Source organism: Palaemon carinicauda, chromosome 9, assembly GCF_036898095.1.
Source record: "Palaemon carinicauda isolate YSFRI2023 chromosome 9, ASM3689809v2, whole genome shotgun sequence".
Taxonomy (NCBI): Eukaryota; Metazoa; Arthropoda; class Malacostraca; order Decapoda; family Palaemonidae; genus Palaemon; species Palaemon carinicauda.
In genome coordinates, this window is record NC_090733.1 from 106,470,021 (window position 1) to 106,490,256 (window position 20,236).

Consider the following 20,236-nt stretch of genomic DNA (forward strand, 5'->3'; position numbering starts at 1 on the left):
AGTCCCCACACCAAGGTGACCCCAGGTCCCCTTCCCCAATCCTCACCACAAGGTGACCCCAGGTCCCCTTCCCCAAATCCCCACACCAAGGTGACCCCAGGTCCCCTTCTCCAAATCTCCAACACCAAGGTGACCCCAGGTCCCCTTCCCCAAGTCCCCAACACCAAGGTGACCCCAGTTCCAATCCCAAAGTCCCCAATACCAAGGTGACCCAAGAGCCCCTTTCCCCAAGTCCCCTTCCCCAAATCCCTCCACCAAGTGACCCCAGTTCCCATCCCCAAAATCCACCCACAAAAGGTGACCCAGGTTCCCTTCCCCAATCCACTCCACCAAGGTGACCCCAGTCCCCTTTCCCAAATCCCCAAAACCAAGGTGACCCCAGGTCCCCTTCCCCAAGTCCCCAACACCAAAGTGACCCCAGGTCCCCCTCCCCAAGTCCTCGATATCCAGGTGACCCCAAGTCCCCTTCCCCAAGTCCCCAACAACAACGTGACCCCAGGTCCCTTTCCCTAAGTCCCCAACACCAAGGTGACTGCAGGTCCCCTTCCCCAAGTCCCCACCACCAAGGTGACCCCAGGTCCCCATCCCCAAATCCACAACACCAAGGTGACCCCAGGTCCCCTTCCCAAAATCCCCAACACTAAGATGACCCCATTCCCCTTCCCCAAATCTCCCCCCACCAAGGTAACCCCAGGTTCCCTTCCCAAAATCCCCAACACCAAGGTATCCCCAGGTCCCTATCCCCAGAATCCTCCCACAAAGGTGACCCTAAGTCCCCTTCCCAAAATCCACTCCACCAAGGTGACTTCAGGTCCCCTTCCCGAAATCCACCACACCAAGGTGACCCAAGTTCCCCCATTCCAAATCCCCCCACCATGGTGACACCAGGTCAGCTTCCCCAAATCCAACCCACCAAGGTGACCCCAGGTTCCCTTCCCCAAATTTCCCACACCACGGTGATCCCAGGTCCACTTCCCCAAATTTCCCCCAACAGGGTGACCTCAGGTCCCCTTCCCCAAATCCACCCCACCAAGGTGACCAGAGGTCCCCTTCCCCAAATCCCCAACACCAAGGTGACCCCTTGTCCCCCCTCCCAAACACCAAGGTGACCCCAGGTCCCCTTCCCCAATTCCACACCAAGGTGACCCCAGGTCCCCTTCCCCGATTCCCAAAACCAAGGTGACCCCCGGTCCCCTTCCCCAAGTCCCCAACACCAAGGTGACCCCAGGTCCCCCTCCCAAAGTCTTCAACATCCAGGTGACCCCAGGTCCCCTTCCCCAAGTCCTCAACAACAAGGCGACCCCAGGTCCCCTTCCCCAAGTCCCCAACACCAAGGTGACCCCAGGTCCCCTTCCCCAAGTCCCCAACACCAAGGAGACCGCAGGTCCCCATTCCCAAGTCCCCACCTCCAAGGTGACCCCAGGTCCCCTTCCCAAAGTCCCCAACACAAAGGTAACCCAGGTCCCCTTCCCCGAATCCCCAACACCAAGGTGACCCCAGGTCCCCTCCCCAAATCCCCGATACAAAAGTGACCCCAGGTCCCCTTCCCCAAATCCTAAACACCCAGGTGACCCAAGGTCCCCTTCCCCAAATCCCTAACACAAAGGTGACCCCAGGTCCCCTTCCTCAAATCCCAACACCAAGGTGACCACAGGTCCCCTTCCCCAAATCCCCAACACCAAGGTAACCCCAGGTCCCATTCCCCAGATCCACCCCACTAAGGTGACCCCAGGTCCCCTTCCCCAAATCCCCAACACCAAGGCGACCCCAGGTCCGTTTCCCCTTATCCCAACACCAAGGTGACCCCAGGTCCTCTTCCCTAAATCCACCCCACCAAGATGACCCCAGGTCCCCTTCCCCAATTCCCCCTCACCAAGGAGACCCCAAGTCCACTTCTCCAAATTTCCCCTACCAAGGTGACCCCAGGTCACCTTTCCCAAATTTCCCACACCAAGTGACCCAGGTCCCATTCCCCAAATTTCCCCCACCAAGGAGACCCCAGGTCCCCTTCCCCAAATTTCTCCCACCAAGGTGACCCCAGGTCCCCTTCCCCAAATACCCACAACCAAGGTGACCCCAGGTCCCCTTCACCAAATCCCCAATTTGGAGAAGGTGACTTGAAGTCACCTTCCCCAAATTTCCCCCACCAAGGTGACCCAGGTCCCATTCCCCAAATTTACCCCACCAAGGTGACCCAGGTCCCTTTCCCCAAAGTTCCCCCACCAAGGAGACCCCAGGTCCCCTTCCCCAAATTTCCCGCACCAAGGTGACCCCAGGTCCCCTTCCCCAAATACCCACAACCAAGGTGACCCCAGATCCCCTTCACCAAATCCCCAACCCCAAGGTGATCCCAGGTCCCCTTCCCCAAATCCAACCACCAAGGTGACCACAGGTCCCCTTCCCCAAATCCCCCACACCAAGGTGACCATAGGTCCACTTCCCCATGTCCCCAATACCAAGGTGACCCCAGGTTCCCCTCCCCATGTCCCCAACACCAAGGTGACCCCAGGTCCCCCTCCCCAAGTCCCTAACACCATGGTGACCCCATGTCCCCTTCCCCAAGTCCCCAACACCAATGTGACCCCAGGTCCCCTTCCCCAAGTCACCAGCACCAAGGTGACCCCAGGTCCCCTTCCCCAAATACCCAACAAATAGGTGACCCCATGTCTCCTTCCCCAAATCTCCCTCCACTAAGGTGACCCCAGGTCCCCTTCCCCAAATCCCCAACACCAAGGTGACCCCAGGTCCCCTTCCCCAAAATCCCCCCACCAAGGGGACCCCAGGTCCCCATCCCCAAAATCCCCCCAACAAAGGTGACCCCAGGTCCATTTCTAGTAATCCACCCCACCAAGGTGACCCCAGGTCCCCTTCCCCTAATCCCCAACACCAAGGTGACCCCCAGTCCCCTTCCCCTAATCTCAGCAAGGTGACCCCAGGTCCCCAACCAAAATTCCCAACACCAATGTACCCCAGGTCCCCTTCCCCAAATCCCTCCCACCAATGTGACCCCAGTTCCCCATCCCCAAAATCCACCCACAAAGGTGACCCTAGGTCCCCTTTCCCAAAACCACTCCACCAAGGTGACCCCTGGTCCCCTTCCCTGAAACCACCCCACCAAGGTAACCCCAGTACCCATTCCCCAAATCCCGCACACCAAGGTGACACTGGGTCACCTTCCCAAAATCTCTCCTACCAAGGTGACCCTGGGTTCCCATCCCCAAATTTCCCCACCAAATGATCCCAGGTACACTTCCCCAAATTTCCCCAACTAAGGTGACATCAGGTCCCCTTCCCCAAATTCCCAACACCAAGGTGACCCTTTGTCCCCTTCCACATATCCCAAACACCAAGGTAACCCCAGGTCCCCTTCCCCAAATCCACCACACCAAGGTGACCCGAGGTCCAATTCCCCGAACCCCCCACACCAAGGTGTCCCCACGTCTCCTTCCCAAAATCACCCCCACTAAGGACACCCCAGGTCCCCTTCCCCAAATTTCCCTCACCATTGTGATCCCAGGTCACCTTCCCCAAATTTCCCCCGCAAAGGTGACCCCAGGTCACCTTCCACAAATTTCCCCCACCAAGGAGATCCCATGTCCCCTTCCCCAAATTTCCCCCACCAAGGTGACCCCAGGTCCCCTTCCCCAAATACCCACCACCAAGGTGACCCCGTGTCCCCTCCGCAAATACCCAACACCAAGGTATCCCCAGGTCCCCTTCCCCAAATTCCTCCCACCAAGGTGACCCCAGGTCCCGAACCCCAGAATCCTCCCGGAAAGGTGACCCTAGGTCCCTTTCCCAAAATCCACTCCACCAAGGTGACCACAGGTCCCCTTCCCGAAATCCACCACACCTAGGTGACCCCAGATCCCCTTCCCAAAATCCCCCCACCATGGTGACCCCGGGTCACCTTCCCCAAATCCCCAACTCCAAGGAGACCCAAGGTCCCCTTCCCCAAGTCCCCAACTCCAAGGAGACCCAAGGTCCCCTTCCCCAAGTCCCCAACACCAAGGTGACCCCAGGTCCCTTTCCCCAAGTCCCAAACACCAAGGTGACCGAAAGTCCCCTTCTCTAAGTTCCCAATGCCAAGGTGATCCCAGGTCCCCTTCCCCAAGTCCCCAAATCAAAGGTGACCCTAGGTACCCTTCCCCAAATACCAACCACCAAGGTGACCCCAAGTCCCCTTCCCCAAATACCCAACACCAAGGTATCCCCAGGTCCTCTTCCCCAAATCCCTCCCACCAAGGTGACCCTAGGTCCCAATCCCAAAATCCACTCCACCAAGGTGACCTCAGGTCCCCTTCCCGAAATCCACCACACCAAGGTGACCTCAGTTCCCCCTCCCCAAATCCCCCCACCATGGTGACCCCGGGTCACCTTCCCCAAATCCCCCCACCAAGGTGACCCAAGGTTCACTTCCCCAAATTTCCCCCACCAAGGTGATCCCAGGTCCACTTCCCCAAATTTCCCCCACAAGGTGACCTCATGTCCCCTTCCCCAAATCTACCCCACCAAGGTGACCAGAGGTCCCCTTCCCCAAATCCCCAACACCAAGGTGACCCCTTGTCCCCTTCTTCATATCCCAAACACCAAGGTCACCCCACGTCCCATTCCCCAAATCCACTACACCAAGGTGACCCCAGGTCCCCTTCCCCAATTCCCAAAACCAAGGTGACCCCAGGTCTCCTTCCATATGTCCCCAACACCAAGGTGACCCCAGGTCCCCCTCCCCAAGTCCTCAATATCCAGGTGACCCCAAGTCCCCTTCCCCAAGTTCCCAACACCAAGGTGACCCCAGGTCCCCTTCCCCAAGTCCCCAACTAGGAGGTGACCCCAAGTCCCCTTCCCCAAGTCCCCAACACCAAGGTGACTCCCGGTTCCCTCCCCCAAGTCCCCAACACCAAGGTGACCCCAAGTCCCCTTCCCAAAATCCAACCCACCAAGGTGACCCCAGGTCCCCATCCCCAAGTCCCCAACACCAAGGTGACCCTAGGTCCCTTTCCCCAAGTCCCCAACACCAAGGTGACCCCAGGTCCCCCTCCCCAAGTCCCTGACACCAAAGTGACCCCATGTCCCCTTCCCCAAGTCTCCACCACCAAGGTGACCCCAGGTTCCCTTCCCAAAGTCCCCAACACCAAGGTGACCCCAGTTCCCCTTCCCCAAGTCCCCGACACCAAAGTGACCCCAGGTCCCCTTACCCAAGTCCCCACCACCAAGGTGACCCCAGTTCCCCATCCCCAAATCCACAACACCAAGGTGACCCCAGGTCCCCTTCCCCAAATCCCCAACACTAAGATGACCCCAGTCCCCTTCCCCAAATCTCCCCCCACCAAGGTAACCCCAGGTTCCCTTCCCAAAATCCCCAACACCAAGGTATCCCCAGGTCCCTATCCCCAGAATCCTCCCACAAAGGTGACCCTAAGTCCCCTTCCCAAAATCCACTCCACCAAGGTGACATCAGGTCCCCTTCCCGAAATCCACCACACCAAGGTGACCCAAGTTCCCCCATTCCAAATCCCCCCACCATGGTGACACCAGGTCACCTTCCCCAAATCCAACCCACCAAGGTGACCCCAGGTTCCCTTCCCCAAATTTCCCACACCACGGTGATCACAGGTCCACTTCCCAAAATTTCCCCCAACAGGGTGACCTCAGGTCCCCTTCCCCAAATCCACCCCACCAAGGTGACCAGATGTCCCTTTCCCCAAATCCCCAACACCAAGGTGACCCTTTGTCCCCTATCCCAAACACCAAGGTGACCCCAGGTCCCCTTCCCCAATTCCACCACACCAAGGTGACCCCAGGTCCCCTTCCCCGATTCCCAAAACCAAGGTGACCCCCGGTCCCCTTCCCCAAGTCCCCAACACCAAGGTGACCCCAGGTCCCCCTCTCAAAGTCTTCAACATCCAGGTGACCCCAGGTCCCCTTCCCCAAGTCCTCAACAACAAGGCGACCCCAGGTCCCCTTCCCCAAGTCCCCAACACCAAGGTTTTCCCAGGTCCCCTTCCCCAAGTCCCCAACACCAAGGTGACCGCAAGTCCCCATTCCCAAGTCCCCACCTCCAAGGTGACCCCAGGTCCCCTTCCCAAAGTCCCCAACACCAAGGTAACCCAGGTCCCCTTCCCCGAATCCCCAACACCAAGGTGACCCCAGGTCCCCTTCCCCAAATCCTAAACACCCAGGTGACCCAGGTCCCCTTCCCCAAATCCCTAACACAGGTGACCCAAGGTCCCCTTCCCCAAATCCCAACACAAGGTGACCACAGGTCCCCTTTCCCAAATCCCCAACACCAAAGTAACCCCAGGTCCCATTCCCCAGAACCACCCCACTAAGGTGACCCCAGGTCCCCTTCCCCAAATCCCCAACACCAAGGCGACCCCAGGTCCGTTTCCCCTTATCCCCAACACCAAGGTGACCCCAGGTCCTCTTCCCTAAATCCACCCCACCAAGATGACCCCAGGTCCCCTTCCCCAATTCCCCCTCACTAAGGAGACCCCAAGTCCCCTTCTCCAAATTTCCCCCACCAAGGTGACCCCAGGTCACCTTTCCCAAATTTCCCACACCAAGGTGACCCAGGTCCCATTCCCCAAATTTCCCCCTCCAAGGAGACCCCAGGTCCCCTTCCCCAAATTTCTCCCACCAAGGTGACCCCAGGTCCCCTTCCCCAAATACCCACAACCAAGGTGACCCCAGGTCCCCTTCACCAAATCCCCAATTTGGGGAAGGTGACTTGAAGTCACCTTCCCCAAATTTCCCCCACCAAGGTGACCCAGGTCCCATTCCCCAAATTTACCCCACCAAGGTGACCCAGGTCCCTTTCCCAAAAGTTCTCCCACCAAGGAGACCCCAGGCCCCCTTCCCCAAATTTCCCGCACCAAGGTGACCCCAGGTCCCCTTCCCCAAATACCCACAACCAAGGTGACCCCAGATCCCCTTCACCAAATCCCAACCCCAAGGTGATCCCAGGTCCCCTTCCCCAAATCCCACCACCAAGGTGACCACAGGTCCCCTTCCCCAAATCCCCCACACCAAGGTGACCATAGGTCCACTTCCCCATGTCCCCAATACCAAGGTGACCTCAGGTTCCCCTCCCCATGTCCCCAACACCAAGGTGACCCCAGGTCCCCCTCCCAAAGTCCCTAACACCAAGGTGACCCCTGGTCCCCTTCCCCAAGTCCCCAACACCATGGTGACCCCATGTCCCCTTCCCCAAGTCCCCAACACCAATGTGACCCCAGGTCCCCTTCCCCAAGTCACCAACACCAAGGTGACCCCAGGTCCCCTTCCCCAAATACCCAACAAATAGGTGACCCCATGTCTTCTTCCCCAAATCTCCCTCCACTAATGTGACCCCAGGTCCCCTTCCCCAAATCCCCAACACCAAGGTGACCCCAGGTCCCCTTCCCCAAAATCCCCCCACCAAGGTGACCCCAGGTCCCCATCCCCAAAATCCCCCCAACAAAGGTGACCCCAGGTCCATTTCTAGTATTCCACCCCACAAAGGTGACCCCAGGTCCCCTTCCCCAAATCTACTCCACCAAGTTGACTCCAAGACCCCTTCCACTAATCCTCCCACCAAGGTGATTCCATGTCCCCTTCCCCAAATCCTCCAAACCAAGATGACCCCAGGTCCCCTTCCCCAAATTTTCCTTACCAAAGTGACTCCAGGTCCACTTCCCCAAATTTCCTACACCAAGGTGACCACAGGTCCCCTTCCCCAAATCCCCAAAACCAAAGTGACCCCAGTTCCCCTTCCCCAAGTCCCCAACACCAAGGTGACCCCAGGTTTCCCTCCCCATGTCCCAAACATCAAGTTGACCCCATGTCCCCTTCCACAAGTCCCCAATACCAACGTGACCCCTGGTCCCCTTCCCCAAGTCCCCAATACCAAGATGACCCCAGGTCCCCTACCCCAAGTCCCCAACACCAAGGTGACCAGATGTCCCCTTCCCCAAGTCCCCAACTCCAAGGTAACCCCAGGCCCCCTTCCCCAAGTCCCCAACTCCAAGGTGACCCAAGGTCCCCTTCCCCAAGTCACCAACACCAAGGTGACCCCAGGTCCCTTTCCCCAAGTCCCCAACAACAAGGTGACCGAAAGTCCCCTTCTCTAAGTTCCCAATACCAAGGTGATCCCAGGTCCCCTTCCCCAAGTCCCCAACTCCAAAGTGACCCCAGGTCTTCTTCCCAAAGTCCCTAACACCAAGGTGACCCCAGGTCCCCTCACCCAAGCCCCCAATACACTGGTGACCCCAGGTCCCCTTCCCCAAATTTCCACCACCAATGTTACCGCAGGGCCCCTTCCCAAAATCCAACCCACCAAGGTGACCCCAGGTCCCCATCCCAAAGTCCCCAACACCAAAGTGACCCCAGGTCCCCTTTCCCAAGTCCCCAACACCAAGGTGACCCCAAGGTATCTTCCCCGAATCCAACCAACCAAGGTGACCCCAGGTCCCCATCACCAAGTCCCCAAAACCAAGGTGACCCCAAGTCCCCTTCTGCAATTCCCCAACACCAAGGTGATCCCAGGTCCCTTCCCAAAGTCCCCAACACCAAGATGACCCCATGTCCCCTTCCCCAAGTCCCCAACACCAAAGTGACCATAGGTCCCCTTCCCCAAGTCCCCACCACCAACGTGACCCCATGTCCCCTTCCCCAATTCCCCAACACCAAGATGACCCAGGGTCCCCTTCCCCAAGTCCCCAACACCAAGGTGACCCCAGGTCCCCTCCCGAAAGTCCCCAACACCAAGGTGACTCCATGTCCCCTACCCCTAGTCCCCAACACCAAGGTGACCCAAAGTCCCCTTCCCCAAATCCAACCAACCAAGGTGACCCCAGGTCCCCATCCCCATGTCCCTAACACCAAGGTGACAACAGGTCCCCTTCCCAGAGTGCCCGACACCAAAGTGACCCCAGGTCCCCTTCCCCAAGTCCCCACCACCAAGGTGACCCTGGGTCCCCTTCCCCAAATCCCCAACACCAAGGTGACCCCAGGTCCCCTTCCCCGAATCCCCAACACCTAGGTGACCCCCAGTCCCCTTCCCCAAATCTACCCCCACCAGGGTGACCTCAGGTCCCCAACCAAAATTCCCAACACCAATGTATCCCCAGGTCCCCTTCCCCAAATCCCTCCCACCATTATGACCCCAGTTCCCCATCCAAAAAATCCACCCACAAAGGTGACCCTAGGTCCCCTTCCCCAAAACCACTCCACAAAGGTGACCCCAGGTCCCCTTCCCCAAAACCACCCCACCAAGGTACCTCAGTTCCCCTTCCCCAAATCACGCACACCAAGGTGACCCCAGGTTCCCTTCCCCAAATTTCCCCCCACCAAGGTGACCCAGGTCCACTTCCCCAAATTTCCCCCACCAAGGTGACATCAGGTCCCTCTCCCCAAATCCACCCCACCAAGGTGACCACAGGTCCCCTTCCCGAAATTAGCAACACCAAGGTGACCCTTTGTCCCCTTCCACATATCCAAAACACCAAGGTGACCCCAGGTCCCCTTCCCCAAATCCACCACACCAAGGTGACCCGAGGTCCAATGCCCCAAATCCCTCACACCAAGGTGACCCCAGGTCCCCTTCCCAAAATAACCCCCACTAAGGAGACCCCAGGTCCCCATTCCCCAAATTTCCCTCGCCAAGGTGATCCCAGGTCACCTTCCCCAAATTTCCCCCGCAAAGGTGACCCCAGGTCACCATCCCCAAATTTTCCCCCCCAAAAGACACCCCAGGTCCCCTTCCCCAAATTTCCTCCACCAAGGTGACCCCAGGACCCCTTCCCCAAATACCCACCACCAAGGTGACCCTAGGTTCCATTCCCCAAATCCCCAACCCCAAGGTGACCCGAGGTCCTCTTCCCCAAATCCCCCCCACTACACCAAGGTGACCCTACGTCCCCCTCCCCAAATCCCCAAATCACAACATCAAGGTAACCCCAGGCCCCCTTCCCCAAATCCCCAACCCCAAGGTGACCAAAGTTCCCCTTCCCCAAATCCCCCCACACCTAGGTGACCATAGGTCCCCTTCCCCATGTCCCCAACAGCAAGGTGACCCCAAGTTCCCCTCCCCATGTCCCCAATATGAAGGTGACCCCAAGTCCCCTTCCCCAAGACCCCAACACCAACGTGACCCCAAGTCCCCTTCCCAAGTCCCCAACACCAAGGTGATCCCAGGTCCCCTTCCCCAAGTCCCCAACACCAAGGTGACCCCAGTCCCCTTCCCAAAGTCCCCACACCAAGGTGACCCCAGGTCCCCTTCCCCAAATCCCCAACACCAAGGTGACCCCAGGTCCCCTTCCCCAAATCCCCCACAAGGTGACCCCAGGTCCCCTCCCCAAATCCCCACACCAAGGTGACCCCAGGTCCCCTTCCCAAATCTCCAACACCAAGGTGACCCCAGGTCCCCTTCCCAAATCCAACCCACCAAGGTGACCCCAGGTCCCCTTCCCCAAATCCCCAACACCAAGGTGACCCCAGGTCCCCTTCCCAAATCCCAACACCAAGGTGACCCCAGGTCCCCTTCCCCAAATCCCACACCAAGGTGACCCCAGGTCCCCTTCCCCAAGTCCCACCACCAAGGTGACCCCAGGTCCCCTTCCCAAATCCCCACCACCAAGGTGACCCCAGGTCCCCTTCCCCAAATCTCCAACACCAAGGTGACCCAGGTCCCCTTCCCCAAATCCCCACACCAAGGTGACCCCAGTCCCCTCCCCAAATCCCCAAACCAAGGTGACCCCAGAGCCCCTTTCCCCAAGTCCCCTTCCCCAAATCCCTCCCACCAAGGTGACCCCAGTCCCATCCCCAAATCCCCCACAAAAGGTGACCCCAGGTCCCTTCCCCAATCCCTCCACCAAGGTGACCCCAGTCCCCTTCCCAAATCCCAAAACCAAGGTGACCCCAGGTCCCCTTCCCCAAGTCCCCAACACAAGGTGACCCCAGGTCCCCTCCCCAAGTCCCCAACCAAGGTGACCCCAGTCCCCTTCCCCAAGTCCCCAACACCAAGGTGACCCCAGGTCCCCTTCCCCAAGTCCCCAACCCAAGGTGACCCCAGGTCCCCTTCCCCAAGTCCCCAACACCAAGGTGACCCCAGGTCCCCTCCCCAAGTCCCCACCCCAAGGTGACCCCAGGTCCCCTTCCCCAAGTCCCCAACACCAAGGTGACCCCAGGTCCCCTTCCCCAAATCCCCAACACCAAGGTGACCCCAGTCCCCTCCCCAAATCCCCAACAAAGGTGACCCCAGGTCCCCTTCCCCAAATCTTAACACCCACGTGACCCCAGGTCCCCTTCCCCAAATCCCCAACACCAAAGTACCCCAGGTCCCTTCCCAAATCTCCACCCAAGGTGACCCCAGGTCCCCTTCCCCAAATCCCCAACACCAAGGTGACCCCAGGTCCCTTCCCCAATCCCCAACACCAAGGTGACCCCAGGTCCCTTCCCCAAATCCACCCCACCAAGATGACCCCAGGTCCCCTTCCCCAATTCCCCCACAAGGAGACCCCAGGTCCCTTCCCCAAATTTCCCCCACCAAGGTGACCCCAGGTCACCTTCTCCAAATTCCCCCCATAAGGTGACTTCAAGGTCTCCTTCCCCAAATTTCCTCCACCAAGGTGACCCAGGTCCCATTCCCCAAATTCCCCCAACAAGGTGACCCCAGGTCCCTTCCCCAAATTCCCCCACCAAGGTGACCCCTGGTACCCTTCCCCATGTCCTCAACAACAAGGTGACCCCAGGTCCCTTCCCAAAGTCTCCAACATCAAGGTGACCCCAGGTCCCCTTCCCCAGGTCCCCAACGCCAAGGTGACCCCTGGTCCCCTTCCCCAAGTCCCCAACACCATGGTGACCCCATGTCCCCTTCCCCAAGTCCCCAACACCAATATGACCAGGTCCCCTTCCCCAAGTCCAACACCAAGGTGACCCAGGTCCCTTTCCCAAATACCCAACAAATAGGTGACCCAGTCCCATTCCCCAAATCTCCCTCCACTAAGGTGACCCCAGGTCCCCTTCCCCAAATTCCCAACACCAAGGTGACCCCAGGTCCCATTCCCCTAAATCCCCCCACCAGGGTGACCCCAGGTCCCCATCCCCAAAATCCCCACAACAAAGGTGACCCCAGGTTCATTTCCCCTAATCCCCCCCAACAAGGTGACCCCAGGTCCCCTTCTCCAAATCTACTCCACCAAGTTGACTCCAAGACCCCTTCCCCAAATCCTCCCACCAAGGTGACTCCAGGTCCCCTTCCCCAAATCCTCCCAAACAAGATGACCCTAGGTCCCCTTCCCCAAATTTCCCTCACCAAGTTGACTCTAGGTCCACTTCCCCAAATTTACCCCACCAAGGTGACCCCATGTCCCCTTCCCCAAATCTCAAACCATAGTGACCCTAGTTCACTTCCCCAAGTCCCCACCACCAAGGTGACCCTAGGTTCCCCTCCCCATGTCCCAAACATCAAGTTGACCCAATGTCCCCTTCCCCAAGTCCCCAACACCAAGATGACCCCAAGTCCCCTTCCCCAAGTCCCCAACACCAAGGTGACCAGATGTCCCCTTCCCCAAGTCCCCAACACCAAGATGACCCCAAGTCCCCTTCCCCAAGTCCCCAACACCAAGGTGACCAGATGTCCCCTTCCCCAAGTCCCCAAATCCAAGGGGACTTCAGGTCCCCTTCCCCAAGTTCCCAACACCAAGGTGACCCCAAGTCCCCTTCCGCAAGTCCCAAACACCAAGGTGACCCCAGGTCCCCTCCCGAAAGTCCCCAACACCAAGGTGACTCCTTGTCCCCTTCCCCAAGTCCCAAACACCAAGGTTACCCAAAGTCCCCTTCCCCAAATCCAACCAACCAAGGTGACCCCGGGTCCCCATCCCCATGTCCCTAACACCAAGGTGACCCCAGGTCCCCTTCCCCAAGTCCCCGTCACCAAAGTGACCCAAGGTCCCCTTCCCCAAATCCCCACCACCAAGGTGACCCCAGGTCCCCTTCTCCAAATCCCCAACACCAAGGTGACCCCAGATCCCCTTCCCCAAATATCCCAACACCAAGGTGACCCCCAGTCCTCTTCCCCAAATCTACCCCCACCAAAGTGAACCCAGGTCCCCAACCAAAATTCCCAACACCAATGTATCCCCAGGTCCCCTTCCCCAAATCCATCCAACAAATATGACCCCAGATCCCCATCCCCAAAATCCACCCACAAAGGTGACCCTAGGTCCCCTTCCCTAAAACCACTCCACCAAGGTGACCACAGGTCCCCTTCCCCAAAACCACCCCACCAAGGTAACCCCAGTTCCCCTTCCCCAAATCCCGACATCAAGGTGACCCCGGGTCACCTTCCCCAAGTCCCCAACACCAAGGTTATCCCAGGTCCCCTTCCCCAAGTCCCCAACTACAAGGTGATCCCAGTTCACCTCCAAAAGTCCCCAATACCAAGGTGACCCCAAGTCCCCTTCCACAAATCAAACCCTCCAAGGTGACCCCAGGTCCCCATCCCCAAGTCCCCCACACCAAGGTGACCCCAGGTCCCCTTCCCCAAGTCCCCAACACCAAGGTGACCCCATGTCCCCTTCCCAAAGTCCCCAACATCAAGGTGACCCCAGGTCCCCTTCCCCAAGTCCCCGACACCAAAGTGACCCCAGGTCCCCTTCCCCAAGTCCTCACCACGAAGGTGACCCCAGGTCCCCTCCCCCAAATCCCCACCACCAAGGTGACCTCAGGTCCCCTTCTCCAAATCCCCAACACCAAGGTGACCCCAGGTCCCCTTCCCCAAGTTCCCAACACCAAGCTGACCCCAGATCCAATCCCAAAAGTCCCCAATACCAAGGTGACCCCAGAGCCTTTTCCCCAAGTCCCCTTCCCCAAATCCCTCCCACCAATGTGACCCCAGTTCCTCATCCCCAAAATCCACCCACAAAAGTGACCTTAGGTTCCCTTCCCGAAAACCACTTCACCAAGGTGACCCCAGGTCCCCTTTCCCAAATCCACCCCATCAAGGTGACCCCAGTTCCCCTTCCCCTCATGTCCCACACCAAGGTGACCCCGGGTCATCTTCCCCAAGTCCCCCCCCCTACAAAGGTTACCCCAGGTTCCCTACCTCAAATTTCCCCCACCAAGTTGATCCCAGGTCCACTTCCCCAAATTTCCCCTTACAAGGTGACCTCAGGTCCCCTTCCCCAATCCACCCCACCAAGGTGACCACAGGTCCCCTTCCCAAAATCACCAACACCAAGGTGAACCCTTGTCCCCTTCCACATATCCTAAACACCAAGGTGACCCCAGGTCCCCTTCCCCAAATCCACCACACCAAATTGACCCCAGGTCCCCTTCCCCAAATCCCCATACCAAGGAGACCCCAGATCCCCTTCCCCTAATTACCCTCACCAAGGTGACAACTGGTCACCTTCCCCAAATTTCCCCTGCAAAGACGACCCCAGGTCACCTTCCCCAAATTTCCCCCACCAATGAGACCCCAGGTCCCCTTCCCGAAATTTCCCTCACATAGGTGACCCCAGGTCCCCTTCCCCAAATACCCACAACCAAGGTGACCACAGGTCCCCTTCCCCAAAGCCCCAACCCCAAGGTGATCCCAGGTCCCCTTCCCCATATCTCCCCACCAAGGTGACCAAAGGTCCCCTTCCCCAAATCCCCCACACCAAGGTGACCATAGGTCCTCTTCCCCATGTCCCCCACACCAAGGTCACCCCAGGTTCCTCTCCCCATGTCCCCAACATCAAGGTGACTCCAAATCCCCTTCCCAAAGTCCCCAACACCAGTGTGACCCCAGGTCCCCTTCCCCAAGTCCCCAACACGGAGGTGACCCCAAGTCCCCTTCCCCAAGTTCCTAACACCAAGGTGATCCCAGGTCCCCTTCCCCAAGTCCCCGACTACAAGGTGACCCAAGGTCCCATTCCCCAAGTCCCCAACACCAAGGTGACCCGAGGTTTCCTCCCCCAAGTCCCCAACACCAAGGTGACCCCAAGTCCCCTTCCCAAACTCCAACTCACCAAGGTGACCCCAGGTCCTAATCCCCAAGTCCCCAACACCAAGGTGACCCCAGGTCCCTTTCCCCAAGTCCCAAACACCAAGGTGACCCCAGGATCCCTTCCCCAAGTCCCCAACACCATTGTGACCCCAGGTCCCCTTGCCATAATCCCTAACACCAAGGTGACCCCAGTTCCCCTTCCCCAAGTCCCTGACACCAAAGTGACCCCAGGTCCCCTTCCCAAAGTCCCCACCACCAAGGTGACCCCAGGTCCCCTTCCCCAAATCCCCAAAACTAAGGTGACCCCAGTCCCCTTCCCCAAATCTCCTCCCACCAAGGTGATGCCAGATCCCATTCCCCAAGTCCCCAACTCCAAGGTGACCCCAGGTCTTCTTTCCCAAGTCCCCAATACCAAGGTGACCCCAGGTCCCCTTCCTCAAGTCCCCAACACCAAGGTGCCCCCAAGGTATCTTCCCCGAATCCAACCAACCAAGGTGACCCCAGGTCCCCATCCCAAGTACCTAAAACTAAGGTGACCCCAGGTCCCCTTCCGCAAATCCCCAACACCAAGATGACCCCAGGTCCCCTTCCCAAAGTTCCCAACACCAAGGTGACCCCAGGTCACCTTCCCCAAGTCCCCGACACCAAAGTGACCATAGGTCCCCTTCCCCAAGTCCCCACCACCAAGGTGACCCCATATCCCCTTCCCATATTCCCCAACACCAAGGTGACCCCAAGTCCCCTCCCCCAAGTCCCCAACAACAAGGTGACCCCAGGTCCCCTCCCGAAAGTCACCAACACCAAAGTGACTCCAGGTCCCCTTCCCCAAATCCAACAAACCAAGGTGACCCCAGGTCCCCATTCCCATGTCCCTAACCCCAAGGTGACCCCAGGTCCCCTTCCCCAAGTCCCCGACACCAAAGTGACCCCAGGTCCCCTTTCCCAAGTCCCCACCACCAAGGTGACCCCAGGTCCCCTTCCCCAAATCCCCAACACCAAGGTGACCCCAGGTCCCCTTTCCCGAATCCACAACACCAAGGTGACCCCCAGTCCCCTTCCCCAAATCTACCGCCACCAAAGTGACCCCAGGTCCCAAACCAAAATTCCCAACACCAATGTATCCTTAGGTCCCCTTCCCCAAATCCCTCCGACCAATGTGACCCCAGTTCCCCATCCCCGAAATCCACCCACAAAGGTGACCCTAGGTCCCCTTCCCCAAAACCACTCCACCAAGGTGACCCCAGGTCCCCTTCCCCAAAACCACCCCACCAAGGTAACCCCCGTTCCCTTTCCCCAAATCCCGCACACCAAGGTGACCCTGGGTCACCTTCCCCAAATCCCACCTACCAAGGTGACCCCAGGTTCCCATCCCCAAATTTCCCCCAACAAGGTGATCCCAGGTACACTTCCCCAAATTTCCCTAACCATGGTGACCACAGGTCCCCTTCCCCAAATTTCCAACACCAAGGTGACCCTTTCTCCCCTTCCACATATCCCAAACGTCAAGGTAACCCCAGGTCCCCTTCCCCAAATCCACCACACCAAGGTGACCCTAGGTCCAATTCCCCAAATCCCCCAAACCAAGGTGACCCCAGGTCCCCTTCCCAAAATCACCCCCACTAAGGAGACCCTAGGTCCCCTTCCCCAAATTTCTCTCACCATTGTGATCCCAAGTCACCTTCCCCAAATTTCCCCCGCAAAGGTGACCCCAGGTCACCTTCCCAAAATTTCCCCCACCAAGGAGATCCCAGGTCCCCTCCCCAAATTTCCCCCACCAAGGTAACCCCAGGTCCCCTCCCCCAAATACCCACCACCAAGGTGACCCCAGGTCCCTTTCCCCAAATCCCCAACACCAAGGTATCCCCAGGTCCCCTTCCCCAAATCCCTCCTACCAAGGTGACCCCAGGTCCCCATCCCCAGAATCCTCCCGCAAAGGTGACCCTAGGTTTCCTTCCCAAAATCCACTCCACCAAGGAGACCTCAGGTCCCCTTCCTGAAATCCACCACACCAAGATGACCCCAGTTCCCCTTCCCCAAATCACCCCACCATGGTGACCCAGTGTCACCTTCCCCAAATCCACCCACCAAGGTACCCTAGGTTCACTTCCCCAAATTTCCCCCAACAATGTAATCCCAGGTCCACTTCCCCAAATTTCCCCCAACAAGGTGACCTCAGGTCCCCTTCCCCAAATGCACCCCACCAAGGTGACCAGAGGTCCCCTTCCTCAAATCCCAACACCAAGGTGACCCCTTTTCCACTTCTTCATATCCCAAACACCAAGGTTACCCCAGGTCCCCTTCCCCAAATCCACCACACCAAGGTGACCCCAGGTCCCCTTCCCCAATTCCCAAAACCAAGGTGACCCCAGGTCCCCTTCCCCAAGTCCCCAACACCAAGGTGACCCCAGGTCCCCCTCCCAAGTCCTCAATATCCAGGTGACCCCATGTCCCCTTCCCCAAGTCCCCAACAACAACGTGACCCCAGGTCCCTTTCCCTAAGACCCCAACACCAAGGTGACTGCAGGTCCCCTTCCCCAAGTCCCCAACACCAAGGTGACTGCAGGTCCCTATCCCCAAGTCCCCACCTCCAAGGTGACCCCAGGTCCCCTTCGCGAAGTCCCCAACACCAAGGTAACCCCAGGTCCCCTTCCCCAAATCCCCAACACCAAGGTGACCCCAGTTCCCCATCCCCAAATCCCCAACACTAAGGTGACCCCAGGTTCCCTTCCCCAAATCCTAAACACCCACGTGACCCCAGGTCCCCTTCCCCAAATCCCCAACACCAAAGTAACCCCAGGTCCCGTTCCCCAAATCTAACCCACCAAGATGACTCCAGGTCCCCTTCCCCAAATCCCCAACACCGAGGCGACCACAGGTCCCTTTCCCCATATCCCCAACACCAAGGTGACCCCAGGTCCTCTTCCCCAAATCCACCCCACCAATAAGACCCCAGGTCCCCTTCCCCAATTCCCCATCACCAAGGAGACCCCAGGTCTCCTTCCCCAAATTTCCCCCACCAAGGTGACCCCAGGTCACCTTCCCCAAATTTCCCCCACCAAGGTGACCCAGGTCCCATTCCCCAAATTCGCCCCACCAAGGTGACCCCAGGTGCCCTTCCCCAAATCCGCCCACCAAGGTGACTTCAAGTACCCTTCCCCATGTCCTCAACACCAAGGTGACCCCAGGTCCACTTCCCCGAGTCCCCAACATCAAGGTGACCCCAGGTCCCCTTCCCCAGGTTTCCAACACCAAGGTGACCCCTGGTCCCCTTTCCCAAGTCCCCAACACCTTGGTGACCCCATGTCCCCTTCCCCCAAGTCCCCAACACCAATTTGACCACAGGTCCCCTTCCCCAAGTCGCCAACACCAAGGTGACCTCAGGTCCCCTTTCCCAAATACCCAACAAATAGGTGACCCCATGTCCCATTCCCCAAATCTCCCTCCACTAAGGTGACCCCAGGTCCCCTTCCCCAAATTCCCAACACCAAGGTGACCCCAGGTCCCATTCCCCTAAATCCCCCCACCAGGGTGACCCCAGGTCCCCATACCCAAAATCCCCCCAACAAAGGTGACCCCAGGTTCATTTCCCCTAATCCACCCCAACAAGGTGACCCCAGGTCCCCTTCCCCAAATCTACTCCACCAAGTTGACTCCAAGACCCCTTTCCCAAATCCTCCCACCAAGGTGACTCCAGGTCCCCTTCCCCAAATCCTCCCAAACAAGATGACCCTAGGTCCCCTTCCCAAAATTTCCCTCACCAAGTTGACTTCAAGTCCACTTCCCCAAATTTCCCCCACCAAGGTGACCCCATGTCCCCTTCCCCAAATCTCAAACCAAAGTGACCCTAGTTCACCTTCCCCAAGTCCCCACCACCAAGGTGACCCCAGGTTCCCCTCCCCATGTCCCAAACATCAAGTTGACCCAATGTCCCCTTCCCCAAGTCCCCAACACCAACGTGACCCCAGGTCCCCGTCCTCAAGTCCCCAACACCAAGATGACCCGAAGTCCCCTTCCCCAAGTCCCAAACACCAAGGTGACCAGATGTCCCCTTCCCCAAGTCCCCAAATCCAAGGGGACCCCAGGTCCCCTTCCCCAAGTCCCCAACACCAAGGTAACCCCAAGTCCCCTTCCCCAAGTCACCAACACCAAGGTGATCCCAGGTCCCATTCCCCAAGTCCCCAACTCTAAGGTGACCCCAGGTTTTCATCCCCAAGTCCCGAACCCCAAGGTGACCACAGGTCCCCTCCCCCAAGTCCCCAACACCAAGGTGACCCCAGGTCCCCTTCCCCAAATTCCCCCCCCAAGGTGACCCCAGGTCCCCTTCCCAAAATCCAACCCACCAAGGTGACCACAGGTCCCCATCCCAAAGTCCCCAACACCAAAGTGACCCCAGGTCCCCTTCCGCAAATCCCCAACACCAAGGTGATCCCAGGTCCCCTTCCCAAAGTCCCCAACACCAAGGTGACCCCAGGTCCCCTTCCCCAAGTCCCCCACACCAAAGTGACCATAGGTCCCCTTCCCCGAGTCCCCACCACCGAGGTGACCCCAGGTCCCCTTCCCCAATTCCCCAACACCAAGGTGACCCCTGGTCCCCTTCCCCAAGTTCCCAACACCAAGGTGACCCCAGGTCCCCTCCCGAAAGTCCCCAACACCAAGGTGACTCCTTGTCCCCTTCCCCAAGTCCCAAACACCAAGGTGACCCAAAGTCCCGTTCCCCAAATCCAACCAACCAAGGTGACCCCGGGTCCCATTCCCCATGTCCCTAACACCAAGGTGACCCCAGGTCCCCTTCCCCAAGTCCCCGTCACCAAAGTGACCCAAGGTCCCCTTCCCCAAATCCCCACCACCAAGGTGAACCCAGGTCCCCTTCTCCAAATCCCCAACACCAAGGTGACCCCAGGTCCCCTTCCCCAAATATCCCAACACCAAGGTGACCCCCAGTCCCTTCCCCAAATCTACCCCCACCAAAGTGAACCCAGGTCCCTAACCAAAATTCCCAACACCAATGTGTCCCCAGGTCCCCTTCCCCAAATCCATCCAACAAATATGACCCCAGATCCCCATCCCCAAAATCCACCCACAAAGATGACCCTAGGTCCCCTTCCCTAAAACCACTCCACCAAGGTGACCACAGGTCCCCTTCCCCAAAACCACCCCACCAAGGTAACCCCAGTTCCACTTCCCCAAATCCCGACACCAAGGTGACCCCGGGTCACCTTCCCCAAATCCCCCCTACCAAGGTGACCCCAGGTTCCCATCCCC